This window comes from Python bivittatus, unplaced genomic scaffold (assembly GCF_059951505.1).
Source record: "Python bivittatus isolate LINGU-HERP-01145 unplaced genomic scaffold, Pbiv_v1 ctg000070_np1212, whole genome shotgun sequence".
Classification (NCBI taxonomy): domain Eukaryota; kingdom Metazoa; phylum Chordata; class Lepidosauria; order Squamata; family Pythonidae; genus Python; species Python bivittatus.
The window spans coordinates 42633088-42648771 of NW_028277034.1; the positions used below are offsets into that span (position 1 = coordinate 42633088).

General features: G+C 34.1%; 1 protein-coding gene across 1 annotated transcript in view; it reads left to right on the forward strand.

The window, feature by feature from the left end:
- Nucleotides 1–15684, forward strand: part of UNC5C (unc-5 netrin receptor C) — a 341537-nt gene that overhangs the window by 70157 nt on the left and 255696 nt on the right. The window lies entirely within an intron of this gene.

Sequence of the window (15684 nt, forward strand, 5' to 3'; positions counted from 1 at the left end):
GTTCTTTGTATCAATTCACAGATTGGTTTGTCTTGTTCCAACCAGCTTCTTAGAGAAATGGATGCCAGTAAGTGTGTGTGTGTGTGTGTGAGAGAGAGAGACCTATCCACTTTTTGTCTCTGTCCATACCTATAACAGGTGCCCCCACTGACTTGCTTTGAAGGAAATGTAGCCACTGTAAGAAAAAGAAAGTTTCTCCAGCCCTAGTTTAGAGTATTATTCTCAAACTAATAGTTTACATTGTAGTATATTAATAATCTTTACAGTATTTTGAGGATCCAGTGCACCATATGGGATTATATCTTACAGCAGCCCTATTAATAGTTGCCCTTCACTACTTACAGCCTGTGATCCAGAGTACTTACTCTCAGAAGTGTTTGTGTTATAATTCAGTTGGCGAATCATAGATTCACTTATCTGATTATGTCTCCTTCCATTTGCCTTCCATGGATTCTGCCTTGCCTTTTCACTGATGTATTTTGATCCTTCACTCATTCCTGGGGCACATCAGAATGAGTACAGGAAAAAAAATCATAAAATTACTAGGGATAAGTAAAGATTCTCAAGGTACATTTAGTTGGAAAAAAATATGGTTCAGCCATCAAAATTGGGCACTTTTGCTCTAAATGTTCTTGTTTTGTTTGGTATTTTCCCTCTTGGGTTTTGTTTTTTCATACCTTCTGCTCAATCATCAAGGCAACTAAATGCGTTCAACTCCTAACAAAATGCCTTAAACTCCTAACAAATCATTTAGAGAACTTAGAGTAAAATATATTGAAGAGTCTGTTTTAAAGTCTTCCTAAACTAAAAGAAGTTTAGATATCTATTGATTAAGCAAGACCCTCTTCCTTTTTCACATCCTATTTTTATGGTTCTTCTCCCTTTCCTGTCTCCTGTACAATTGCCCCACTACTCTAATCCAGTTCAGGGTCAGAAGTTAAATGAATCCATTATTTAAAACTGCCTGTTGATCTTTATGGTTGTATGGGAGTCAAGATTCCAAGAGAGAAAGTTGCTTCTGTTTATTTCCCTTGCTGCTATCAAATGGCTGCTATCGTTTCCTACAAAGGAATAAACTGTCTGCAGAGACAGGAGGACTGAGAGTGCCCTCAAGGAACTATAATGAAGCACTGGGCCACATCCAGTCTTCTGCAACAGCCAAGAGGAATTATTTATGAAGAAAAGTCATGAGCTGAGTGGTTTACTGGCCTTCAGCATATTTCTTGGCCTGCGATTTGGAATTAAAAAGTCACAGCACCCATGTCACAGGATTGTTTTCTGCCACTATTCCCCTTTTATGCAGGATAATAATTTACCATTCTCTTACATTTGGCTCAATTAAACACAAAGAATAACCTGCAGTAGCAGGGGACATGCATAATTTCTTCAAGAACGCTATGTATTCTTATTCCAAGTAATTATGACAGGGATCTGAATTTCACTGAAATCTCCTGCAATCAGTACTGTAGAGGAAAGAAGTTGACTTTTTGGGAATCTATTTTATTTAGTTGTTAGGGGTTTTGTTTTAGCATTGAAAAAACAATGTTACAATATACCACTTGATAGCTAGAGAATACAAATTATCTTTAGAACAGAAAACACAAAGCAAGATGTACACATTTATTTTGTTTTTCCTCTTTTAGAAGTCTCTTTAAGTTCAGCCTGCATTTCATGGCATGATTACAATTTTCAGTCACTTAACCACATAACAACGCTAGAGTATTCCAGGGCACGTTGTGGCAAAGTTCTTGTGCTGAATTCATATTTTACAATTTAGCAACACAAGTCATAAAAAGGTTCATAGGGTTATTTCTTTGATTTCAGATTATCAGAGATGAATGTGGCTCAAGTAATTATAAGTATTTGAAGGACAAAATAAGGAAAAATTATTTGTTACATTTCAAGTATTTTAAGGCTGCCACTTGGGTACCATATAGCTGACAAATAAAGCAAAGTAGAATATGTAGGCAATGTGATATTCATTAAATGTACCATTCAACATGGTACCACAGTTGGAAACACTTTTTGTATTATTTTGTATTATTTTAATGTTATTACTGTTTGGAGGTCTGCAAGCTGATTAGGACTTGCTGTGAATATAAATATAAATACCTGGTGAGGAAATAGTATGGAAAAGAGGATGTATAGAGAATTACATTTAACTGAAAGTAGGCTCTATTGAACTCAATGGGATGTACATCTACACTCGTGAAAAAGTAAATACATCTCATGTAGTTTTTTTCCCCCCGTTTTCACATACGTGGATATATCAATATTTTATATTCAAACAGTATAACTTATAAAGATAAAGGTGATAGAATTGAACAACCAAAACAACCTATGAGAAATTGTCTTTGCAATAATTTATTCTACAAAAAATTAACAGATATGCCATTTCCTTTTGTGGAAAAGTAAGAACATACTTGGCCCTAAAACCTGTATTGCCCCTTTGGCAGAAACAATCTCAAGTAGGCATTTCTTATAACTGTCTACCAGTCTCTGGCATCAACTGGGAGAATTTCTTTCCACTTCTCCATGCAGATTGTTTTCAGCTGTGAGATGTTTGAGGGGTTTCTTGCATCCATATCCCATAATAAATCACCCTTCAGTATCTGAATGGGATTTAATTCTGGGCTTTGACTTAGCTATTCCAGAACCTTCTGTTTCTTTTTTTCCAGCCATTCCTTGGTGGATTTACTGGAATATTTAGGGTCATTGTCATGTTGCAAGGTCCACTTCAAGTTGAGCTCTAGTCTTCTAACAGGACTTTCTGGTAAAATGAAAAATTCATAGTGGATTCTATGAAGGTAAGCTGCCCAGGCCCTCATGCAGCAAAGCAGCCCCAAACCATAACATTTCCACTACCATGTTTTACAGTTGGTATCAGGTTCTTCTGGTGAAATTCTGTCTTTAGTTTTCACCAGATATGTCTTCTGGTATGGTGGCCAAATAAGCCTATCTTTGCCTTGTCTGTCCAGAGCATATTGTTTCAGAAGTCCTGGTCTTTGCCTAAGCAAAATTTAGTCTTGCCCTGATGTTCTTTCTGGGCAGCAAAGGTTTCCCCAGGCACACCTTCCACGTATAGATCTAAGTGCAGCTTCTTTCTAATGGTAGACTTATTAACTATGACATCAGTAGTAGTAAGAGTACCTGTAGGTCACATGTTCTGCTCTTGGGCTAAAGTTGCTGGGAAGGCCTGGCCTGGGCAAGTTGGCAGTTGTTTGAAATCTCTACTTGTACATGATCTTCCAGACCAGTGGAATGCTTGATGTTCAATTGTTTGGTGATCTTTTTAAATCCCTTCAAAGGCATCTATAACCTTCTTTCTGAAGGTCTCAGAGAGATCTTTTGGTCTAGGCGTGGTGATACCACACTCTTCAACAACAACAAGCAAATCAAACTAAATGTCTGAGTTTTAAATAAGACAGATTTCTCCCAGACCCTGTCTAACAATGTTCTAATCATTTGCACCTGATCTGATGTACCTGATTCTTATTTTAGGTATTTGAGGTTGTGATACCTCTTTTCCCCCATGCACATCCACATGACATGCATTTATGTTTATTTAAATGATACAATGATATACAATGGTGCATGGTATTTGTTATATCCCCTTTATCAATTTTATTGAAATTAAGATCAAATATCTGTATGTTGAAATAATTTGAAAAATTCAACAATTTTAACGGAATATACTTATTTTTTCACAGGACTGTAAATAAATATATTTAGGCTTGTATTATAAGGTATTATAGTTCATTACTCTATATATTATCTAACACTAAAAAAGGTGGAACTGGGTCTTTGCACTGCAACAGCTCCAATCTGTTTTATCCAGTACTGATTGTTTGTATTTTTGAATTGTCAAATGCCCTAGCAGTTTTTATTTAAAGATGATATAAAAATATGTTAAATGACCAAAGTGCTGCCAGATTGATTCTGCTTAGCATATATCCCAGCACCATGGAATGATTGTCTTTTTACAAATACAACCATTTCATTACTAGCTACAGTTAGAACAGAGTTTATAAAAGAGGGAAATAATGTATCACCTTTAAAAATGAAAGAATGCTTATTGTCACAATATGCATGTAATGTAATTTATTCAGTTGCCTATAGTGTTGATTTGTTTTACCAATAGTTTTTTCATGTGCTGATTTGAGTTTTGATTTATATTATTTTGTATTTTGCTTTGCATTTTCCTGTTTATTTTTAGCTATCTTGAGTATCAGTAAACAAGTCTGGAAAACTGGTGATGAAAAACTGGCACGTCAGAATGTTATGAAGTTAAGCTGAACTAGTGGAGTTCCAACTGGAGTGATTCCAGTTTTGAAGCATAAATTTGGAGGACATGCAGTTCAACAAAAACAATATAAAAGTTTGTTTCTTTTAAATTATTAAATGGGTTTCTTTGACCAGTGTCATTTTAAAGATGATTTTAAGATGTTTTATTTAGTAGTAGCAGTTAAGGACTATAGAAGTCATTTGATATTTGATTAAACTATGCTTTTTTCCTGTATCCCTCTTTTTGTGATGTTATATTGTGTTACAGTAAAAAGCTAAGATTCTCTATGTTTTGCATTGGAATGGATCCATAAGCATTTTAAGGGAATCATTTTGAATCTTTAATGATACAACTTAAAGTTTTCTTATTAAAGATTCAAAATGAAAGTTTGTCATTTTAGTGTTCTACAATGACCATAAAATCTTGTCCTCTTTTCTTTCTTGATTTAAGATCAAGTTTCTAGCCTAAAGAAATCTAGTAATCTGAGGACTGTTTATCTAAAATGTTAACTGGCTTACTAACTTAGAAATAGAAATAGATGAAGAGACAGTATGGAATAGCTGTATGGCTAAATGGGACTGTGCATGAAGCATCTGTGGGGAAAATATGGTGGCCAATTAAGAAACATTCATTGTGATTGTGATGTTACAATGCAAACCTTTTGACTTAACTACTTGTCTCAGAGGTCAGATATAAATATGACCAGGCAAGATTTGCACTGCAACATCATGGGACATGTTTTGTTATTTTTTCATCATTGTAGTTAATAGCCTATGGGTGCATGCCAATATGATATTAATGTATTTTAACCAATATGATATTAATGTATTTTAACCAATATGATATTAATGTATTTTAACCAATATGATATTAATGTATTTTAACCAATATGATATTAATGTATTTTAACCAATATGATATTAATTTATTTTAACAATAAAATATTGTTAAATTGTTATTATCCATTGTTATTAATTTACTGCACTAACCATTATTCAACAAGAACAGTATAGAGGAGAAAACAAGCTTTCTGCCCTGAGAAATTTATAGCCTAAATTAGCTGTGGAAGCTATTCAAAGCAAGGGGAATACCCATGATTTTTAAACAAAATATCAGTATATATGAGAGTTAGACTGTAACATTCCAGGTATGAAAAGAAATTTGTACTCCTATGCCACTTGGAAAAAAATAACTGAATGTAAATATGCTTGGCATTAGATTTAATTATCTTCCAGAATTTTTATAAGAGATAAAAAAATCCTTGGATTTTTACATTCTAAAGATCATTAGGTTCATTATATCATTCATTTCCAAATCTGTCTATTTTGAATTATCAAAGATCAAATAATAGTACGCACCAGAAGAAAGAGCAGATAGGAAAATTAAGAAAATTGAACAAAAGGCCAAATGACTCCTGGTTTTGTTTTTTCACCCTGCTTGTAATGAAAAGTGCAACCTTTTCTTTATTTCAGTCTTTGTCCAAACTTTCCCCACTCTATGTAGTCTGCAATTACAAGCTGACTTTTCATAGATATGCATCACACTTTTCCCTTTTAAGCAGTGTTATGCAGAAAACCAGTAAAAAGTAGTACCATCAAATCTGCACACATACATTGCATTCTCCTCTTTAAAATTCTCACCTCTCCCTTTTTCAGGATCTCGTGAACTCCACCCAGCAAGTCTTTCTTGACCCATTTATTCTTCTTTCATATATTTGTTTTGTAGTTCAGTCCTCATTCCTTATTTCTGTGGGACTAAACTATCTCCACATACTTCTTTTTCTACTGTTTTGTCCAGTCCCTTCAGTGAAAATGTTTGCTACATGTGCAGGCACATGTGTAGAAGCTCAGTGAAGAAGTTGCTTTATGCAATGTAGCAATCTGCTATAATGTCTTGAGGTAAGGACAACACTTCACTTTGAAGAGCAAAATTAAAGCATTGGTGGTGTTTGTTAGCACCAGTTTTAAATACCTTAAGGACTGGGTTCCTATGTCTTAATTTTGCTTTTAACTTCACAATTTGAAAATTAAATTCATTAAATAATACAACTATTTTTATAATATACTATTATATTATAATATATAATGTCAACATATTCTTAATATTTTCAGTCTTTGTTTACTAATGGTCCTTTTAATTATTTTCCATTTGTGTGTGTTTAAATTATTGCAAGCAAACAAATTCAACCAGTTAAATTAAAAATTAAATTAAATTAATAATCAGCTTAGCTCAGCACATGGGAATTCAGGAGAGGAAAGGACCATTTTCAGGAAAAATCATTTTACCAGAAGGACTAGATATCAGAATGCTGAAGTCAATGCATACTGGTTCCAACCTTCAAAAGTTATTTGGGCTCCACTTGTAATTGTTCTAGTTTTCTCACTAAATCTAATGTTCTCAGAAATTACTAACTTAGGAACATACTCTCTAATGACAACAATAACAGAAAAGTTGTTGTAATTTAGCCAAATATTGATTCCCTATTCGATCATCAATCTATTCACAGAAAGATTAAGTCAAGAGAAAAAATTAAGTAGTTTCTAGTTGTAATTTAATTGGAGAAAACTTAAGTGATGCTATTTGTCTAGTTGATTTATTAATTTTAGAAGCTTTGTGTTGATAAATAAGAGTTTGGTTATCTTCATGCATACTGATATATTACTATCTTTTCTTTATCACCACAAACTTTATCATGAATCTAATCTTACCTTTGATCTATCACTTGTTCTTTGGTGTACTTATATGAACAGAACTAGGTTCAGTCTGTTAAATGCATCAGTGGTTTATAAAAATCGCAGCTTGTTTCTTGCTTTCTATTAAGTAAGATTACACCAAAACTGGAAACAGATTAAGGCATGAAATATGATTCAAAGGTTAGTGCCTAAAATATAGATAATACCGTCCAAGAAGCAACACTAATCTCTTGGTACGATGATGAATATGTTGACAAGCCTTCAATTTTTAATAATTAATCACAGAAAACAAAGCCATATTAATAATTGAAGGCCTACTAATGTAGGGTGCTATAGCTGTTTGAATACCATGCTTTCTGTTGAGCTTTGCCTGTGTTAATTTTAACTCAAAGAATTCTGAGCAATATCTCTTCCAGCTCAGTGGGTCTACTTATTGCACCACTAGCAAAGAGAAGACCAGTTCAATGTCCCCATAGCAAGTTCAGAGATAGTGAATTTTTAAAAAGCACAATAGGTAATCAGAACACAATGAGTAATTAATCTATTATGATGGTATATAAATAAAATAAATTAACAGAAACTGTTCCATCTGTTAACTATCTTAAAAAAAACAGTTGAACTTTCAGTTCTGGTTTGTGCGATTTCTTGGCACAACGCTTTTTGAAAAATGAATTTTTCCTTTTGCAGCAATACTTTTTTGTGTGTGTGTGGTTTACATTATAAAATATAACCCTGTTTATTACCACGTTACACATTTTATATTAAATGAATGGATACAGTCACTCTCTGTCTCCTTCTTCATCCCTGGTGTGTTTCCTGATACCCATGGTAGGAAATTCCTTAAATACTGCACTACTGGAGCACCTATTTAGTGGTCAGATCAATTCAGGGTATTAAATAAGGAAGATAGCTATTTTTGCAGTTGCAGACTGATCCTGCATAAACAGAGATTGTCATTTTCTAAAGAGCCCCATTCTGTTCACTTTATTGAAGTTGGAGCTGGTAAATGGGGGGAGAAAAAAGTCTTCTCATATTGCATGGCTTACAGAAATTGGATGATTTAGCGTAATGCCTTCCAATCTTAAATACTCAAATTTGTTCTATGTTTAGATTTTTTTAAAAAAATATGTCGTTCTCAAATTGCACTAAAGAAATAGCAGTAATTCTAATGGTTTTTGAAGAAGAAAGCTACAGAACTTACTATGAAACATCATAGAATGAGTATATAGTTTATCTTTATGTTCCTTAATACCAATGAAGCAAAGCACGTGGGCCAAAAAGAAAAAAAGAGCTACATCATAATTATATCCTCTAAGAAGAAACATATGGATTAAAAGCAAATTCTTTACAGTAGAAGGGCAATGTCTTGGGTTTCAAAATGTCTCTGTGTATGTGTGTGTGTTTTGGGGTAAGTTTTGCTCGAATCTACAGGAAGCGTATGAAAGATTTGTGGCATGCTCACTCATCCCATTTCTTAGGTTTTTCTTCCTACTGATCAGTGTTCTTAAAAAAAAAAAAAAAAAAAACTCCAGTTCAGTTTCAGAAGAAATTGAAAACATGCCTAAGAACAGCCTGAATATATAAAAGGTGGCTTTATGGCTTAAACTAAAGTAAGAGCTACAATTAAGAGCAAAACAGCACCATTGGTTTACAATATTTCTTTATTTTTATTTTGTATTATAGCATTTAAATACTGCCATAAGCACTTTTGATTCAAGGTAGTTTACAAAATCAAGTATAGTCAAAGAGAGTTAAAAAAAAAAATGCAAAGGTAATCCAGGTCCACTGACCATTCCAAATGCACATCAGAATAGTATATCAAATCAAATCTTTATTATGGTCATAATAAAGCTTAGAGAATAGTATACTTTTTCAGTTTTGTGAAACACAAGAAAGGTGAGGGGTCTTCTAACTTCAAGATGCAAACAGGTTCAGCAACTATCCTTTGAACTGAGAATGAAAATACTAAAGTAGTGGATAGCGTCATCTTTTACGATTAACTATCAACAAAAGCTAGAGAGCCAGTTTGTTGAAGTGGTTAAGGCACCAGGCTAGAAATCAGGAGACCATGAGTTCTAGCCCTGCCTTAAGCATGAAGCCTGCTGGGTCACTGTCTCTCAGCCCTAGGAAGGAGGCAATAGCAAATCATTTCTTAAAATGTTGCCAAGAAAACTGCAGGAATAGTCCAGGTAGTCACCAGGAGTCAATGCTGACTTGAAGGTACACACACACACAATCAACAGAAGCCAGCAGTCAAGAATTACACTGCCGACTAGTATTTAGTGGGGCAGCAATGAAGACCTTGGAAAAAATATTCATATGTCATGATATGAATATCTATACCTATTGGAATCATGCAGGCAACATTTTTTCCTGTGACACACTATGAAATTGAAAGGTAGACTTTGAAGAAACAGGATAGAAAGAGTATTGATGCTCCTGAACTTTGGTATTGGAGAAGACTCTTGAGAATACCATAGATAGCCAAGAAAACACACACATGGATCATAGAACTAATCAATTCAGAATTCTCACTAAAGGCTCAGACAATCAGGCTGAATATATATTATGTGAAGACTTAGCTCCCTTGAGTAGTCAATACTAAGAAAGGTGGAAGGACAAAGAAGAAGAGGATGACTAACAGCAAGGTGGGTGGATTTGATTACTAATTATTGATGCTCTCTGTATGATCATGCAGTTCCCCAACGCATTCATTGTTTCTGTATAATCTGCAGTTTGCAGGCAGATATTTCATGGATGGGCATCCATTTTATTCTGTTCATGCTTCTTTCCTGATTGAATAAAAGCCTTACTGTGAAATTAAAACATTTTATATTCTTAGGTGCAGAGCCACATTTTATTCATTTTTTTGAACAGCTCTTACTTTTAGGAAATTCCTTCTATCATGTCTAAATATGCTTATTTTATTTAATCTAAGCCCACTGCTCTTGTCTTTTCTGAAATAACACTGATCAAATCTGACTGGTCTTCTACAAGATAGCCCTTCACCCTGCAGTGTTCTATTCTCCAGCATGAACATAGGCAATCCCTCCCATTGTTCCTCTTTTTTCCCCCTCTTCTAGACTTCTTATCATCTTGTCTGCTCTCCTCTGGACACACTCCAATTTGTCACTTTACTTCCTAAAATGTGGTGCCCAGAGGTGGATGCAATGTTCTAGGTGTGGTCTGACCAGAGTAGAAAAGAGAAGAACAATGACATCTCTTGATCTTCATACCACATATCTGTTAATATCACCTAGAATTGCATTTCCCTCTTTTGCAGCTGCATCACACTATAGATTCACATGTTTAACTTGTGATTCACCAGAATTTTTTACTAGATTTTTGCATGTAGTGGTACCCAAATGGACCTTAAATGGAACTATATGGTGATATCAAAGTAGAACTTGATCTTCATGATCCATTCAATCTGTGAATGTTTATGATTTGAGGAGTTAATTTAGAAAGTCTTCTATAGGTAGCCACTGGCCTGCTCATGCTACTTAATGGAGATCAAGAAGACCATTTAACCTTGTGAAGTTAGAGAGATACAGTGATCTGGATCTTACTGCTTAAAAACCCAGGAACAAGCAACCTTTACTCTCCAAATACACAAAGTTTTGCATTGTAGCCTAGCATAACCATAGTGACAAAAAATGAAGTTCAATATTAGTTCTCAGTTTTTCCTTACATACATTGGTCTAGTACACTAAGAATCATTTTTGTCCAAGTCACACCTCATTGAATAGGATCATTGCAAAAGCTTGCAGGACTATAAAAGTTCTTTAGCTTGTAAATGGTTATACAACGGAAGATTACATACAGCACTGTGTCTTGTAGTCCTGGCTTTTAAAATATTTGCACAGCGTGTTTACCAGAATTGGAAATAGTTTATCTGAGTTATGTTAAATCATTATCCCTATCTTGTAAGATTTTGAACGTATCCTATTCCCAATCCAATCCTTCTGCTAAAGTACACGTTTATAAACTGTTTTATAAATCAGTGTCCATATAAAATAAGAGATAGTGATTTATTCTAATGTCTTGATAGTGTCACTTCCAAATGTATAAAGGGAAAGATAGTCTGGATGGATAGAGGACATCCTGAAGGTCTATATAGCTAGTTGTAAAATCAGCTTAATCCATTTGTTTTCTGTTGATGGTGGTTTTGTAATTAGTCCTGAGAATAGATTTGGGGGAGGAGAGAAAACTTATCATTCAGTAAAGACGGATGAACTCTCTGAAATTCCTCTTAGTTTGGTCCTTAAGACTGTTAAGCTGCCCAATAAAATGTTTGGGGAAACCCCAGAAAACATTCCTGATCAAAGTTAAAAAATTGTCACGAAGCTGTCACATTTTACTACATCAATGGTTATATGGGACTCTTTGGAAAAATTAGATCTCTTGCTGAAGTGGTGTCCCAATACTTATGGATAGATGCTTATGAGATGGAAAATGAACAAAGGAGGGGGAAAAATCCCATTTTCTCCACCTATTGCCACCAAAGAGAACGGAAGCGATGGAAAGAGAAAGTATATATATGTAGAATGTTAGAAATTTTTGAAAATGGGGATATGTTTGAGATTGATAGAAAGAGCTGAAGCTTCTTTTGAGATGACTTTTTAGGATATTCAGTTCTGAGCCTAAATCTGAAGTATTATATCTGTATCTCTACAAAAGAACAGGAATGAGCAAGATGTAAATCAGACAATATAGTATTGTTTAATGGTGTTGATCAATGTCTTTCAAAGCAAAAGCCTGAAACTCCCCATGCTGGTGGGGCGGGGGGGGGGGAAGAGAATGAATTCTTATCCTTAAATTATATATATATATATATATATATATATATATATATATATATATTATTTTATCATTATTATTCAATTTATATCAAGCCTTTATGTTTATATAAGGACTTAAGGTGAATTACAACAATTCAATAAAATATAAATAAACATATAAGAAATTTCTATCTAATGCAGTGTTCTCAATCTTTGCAATTTCCAGTATAAAAGCTCTTTTAAAGACAGTGGCCTACATCAATCCTGTATTGAATGTGCATTCAGTATATGAGCTATGCTAGAACTGTACTAAGCTTAATGGAGTCACTTGGAAGGAATTTACTGTAATGGGCATTTCTTGGTTCTTATGTAGCTCTGAAATGTTTTAAAAGCTTATTTCTGTTCATTTTGTTTTTAAGGTGCTATTACTGGCCCAGAGACCTAGGAACAGATTCAATTTGAAAATGAATTAATTTCAGAATGTTCTACTGTATATACTACTAATTAAGGTGCAGCAAAAATAAAGCTCACATATAAGATTTGTTTAATATATGAGCACCAAGAAAGAATCAACCATGTACTCAAGATACGTTATACAAGGGGTAGCTGTTAAGTTTTGAGTCCTGGCCAAATCCTGTTATGCTTCAACTCCCTCTCCAATAAATAATAAGTGGGTTTAAGACTAATCTCTGTTAGGAATATAAAATGCAAGCCTCATCTAGGAAGTTGAATAGTTGAAAATACATCACCTCCAACTTCATATTCTGTATAAAAAAAAAAAACTAAAGCAGCTACATAAATGTTTGTGGAATTTTGTTAATAATAAACAATAGATGCGGATGTCTTGTATGGATAATTTGCAACCACTAAACATATATAAGATATTTTGGTTTCTTGGAGTTTGAAAGCTTAAAATTTAAAACTGAGTGTTAGGCAAGTATTCTTAAATAATTATCTCCTGAGTTTCTTCCTGTAGTAATAACAGAATAGAACTTCAGTGTAGTAAGTTATGCAATGTTATGCAGTAAAATCAGATTTATTCATTATTTCTCTATTCATTCCCTATTCACCAGCTCCCTATGTCAGATATTTCCTTAATGTTAATATAGTTCCATCCTCCCCAACCCCCACATGCTATAATAATGGACAGATTTGAGAGAGTGGCTAACATCATGGTGGTTTGGGAAGTAATCACATTATTCTGTGTTGTCCCATTTGTTTCCTGTGTACAAACCATTGGAGTAAATTTGAATAAACAGGTCCTATGTCAGTTAATACTTAAATTAGGTCAAGTAGCTAGCCACATGTGTATCTGATGTGGCTGATTTATAAATACTGTACTTCCAATATCTATTATATTCTCTGTTCTGACAAATTGGGTTCCTTTCTGCAACCCAAGAATCAGAATAGGTACATTAAAAAAAAGCATCCACAAATTATGATAAAAAAGAAAGTATGTTCCTAATTAGAGATAAAGTAATAAGCTTGAAGGACTGTATATAGACATCTTACACTCCCTTTCTCTTCCTGAAACTGCAAGCTTCCAGTTTCCATCTCCTCTTTCACTATTGGTTTAGATTTGAACATTTCCTTATTTTGAACCTGTGATTTTTCTACATGTTTCAAGCTTCTTCATGTAAAATAAGTTCATCTTTTTATTTCATTTCTGCATGTTAGGGCAATGGAATTCTTTCACACCAATTTTTCTTACCTGAAGAGACTTACTGATGAAGAGTGATAAAGGAGATGAATAAGATTATTTTACATCTGGTTCATGATGTTAGCTTAACATAAACCAACAGGCAGTAAACTCTGCTGCCCTGTCTCTGTCCTCCTTGCTTTATGCAGCAGCTTTAGACCCTAGTTTCCTGTGAGGTTTAGAAAGCCAAAATTAAAATATAGCTTTCTTATATAATAGGAAGAGGTGGTTTAATTAAAGCAGGATGGGAAGAGGGAAATAGAGGTCCTTCTAAATAGTGGTCTATTTACCATTGCAACAGATTTCAGTCTGTTCTTTCTCTATAAAGGCCTCCTTCTATAATAATAATTCCACACATAAGGCATTCTCCACTTGACTTTTTCAACAAAATTTATTTAATTCAAAAATGGACCTGAGAAACAGGATGCAATTTAATCAGTTTGCCTTCTCTAAATGAATACTTTGGGACTGACAGTCTCTCCATGGCAGCCATTCATGCATAGGCCATCTTGATTTTATAAGAATGCCCCTGGCATGTTCTTAAATTTTAATTGTGCTCATTGCCCATCCCCCAAAACCTATTAGTGTGATTCAGTGTAATGTTCCTATTAGAAACATTGTTTTGTTCTCTTAATGAGCCATGTTTGTTTTGTACTCTTAACTCTGGATTGTTAGGAAAATAAAAGCCATACTTCCCAGTCCACATATCACATAAAACAAACCATGAACTCAGCTTGGTCATTCAACTTCTATTGGCAGGTGAGCCAAGCAGAAGCATTTGAGTAATGAGTATCAGCATACTGCCAGCTTATAGTAAATGAGATTTCTGAAGAAACATAGCTATGTTAGACATGCTGCCATTACTAAGGACATGGGGACATGGTTACAATTTTGCATAGGGATAGGGTAGGGTTGGGGCATTTTTATGAACAATTGTTGATCAATACAGCTTATTACCATGCTTTCTCTCTCCCATGGGCTTTGAATACAACATCCAGTGATAATACCATGTGCGAAGCAGAATTATACTTTTGCATCAGCTATTTAGTACTAAAAAGTATATAAAAATGAAAGATTTCTTTTAACTTAATTCACTGAGTGTGAATACTATTTATAACCTAAGAGAGATAACTGCTGCTGATAGTTCCATCAGTTAGCCTGAAATGTTAGAACTCAATTTTATAATGAAATGAAAGGAACTATTCTTGTCCAGCACATCTGATGGAATAAAGTAGAGAACATACTTTGTACAGAGTGCAACCCTGCATCAAATACTAGAGTAATAATTTTAATTGAATAGACTTTTGTTACCTTTTGCCTTGTGCATTTTCCCCTTAAAAATACATGACATACCACTGAAGCATTACAGGAGACAGCAACGTATTGTATCCAACAATATTTTTTGATTGTATTAGCCTGGGGGGAAAGTGTTTGCATTTTGAAGTGTTTCAGAACACTGTACTTTCGACTTCTCTGTTCAGTATTTAAGCATACTGTGCTTCTCACGATGCATATGTAGTGTATACTCTTCTCAGTGAATGGGATCAATAGAATTAAAATACAAACATAGAGCTTTCCTGTGCAAGATGGCTTTGTGCCTTACTTTTTCCTTCAAATTCAGGAGCTTGCTGTTCTGTGGACACCGGTGCACCACTGGAGAACTATAACTTGTAGCCTAAAGGTGATACTACATATGGTACATTACGCTTAAGAAACTTGTATGTTAATCAGCCTCTTTCAATTTATGCCCTCAGGAGTTCTATCAATACATCAACCATGATTTGAATAATAAAATGGACTGGCTATTCTTTCCGAATGGCATAATATAGATGTTTAAGAAATTGCATAAATATGCAAATCACATTTCTATAGAAAATTTCACACTGATATAAATATATTAACAGGATGCTGTTTGTGTACATATATATTACACACATTGCTCTTTTGAAGGAGTTTTTAAACATTAATAGAAATCATTAAATTAATCATGAAAATTATTTATTCAGAGCAATGCCAGTGTGAGTTAATGGCTGACAGTTAATGAATTTTTACTTCTTTCGGTGGGAATTTCATCAGAAGCACTTAAGTCAAGATGGGGTACTGAATTTAAATTACAGTATAAATACAACACCATAAAATGCCTGTACTGAGAAGACAATAGATTGAATTACAAATAATAGATATTCCAAACAGCATCTGCTTTAAGATTGCTGCACTTTGAAACAT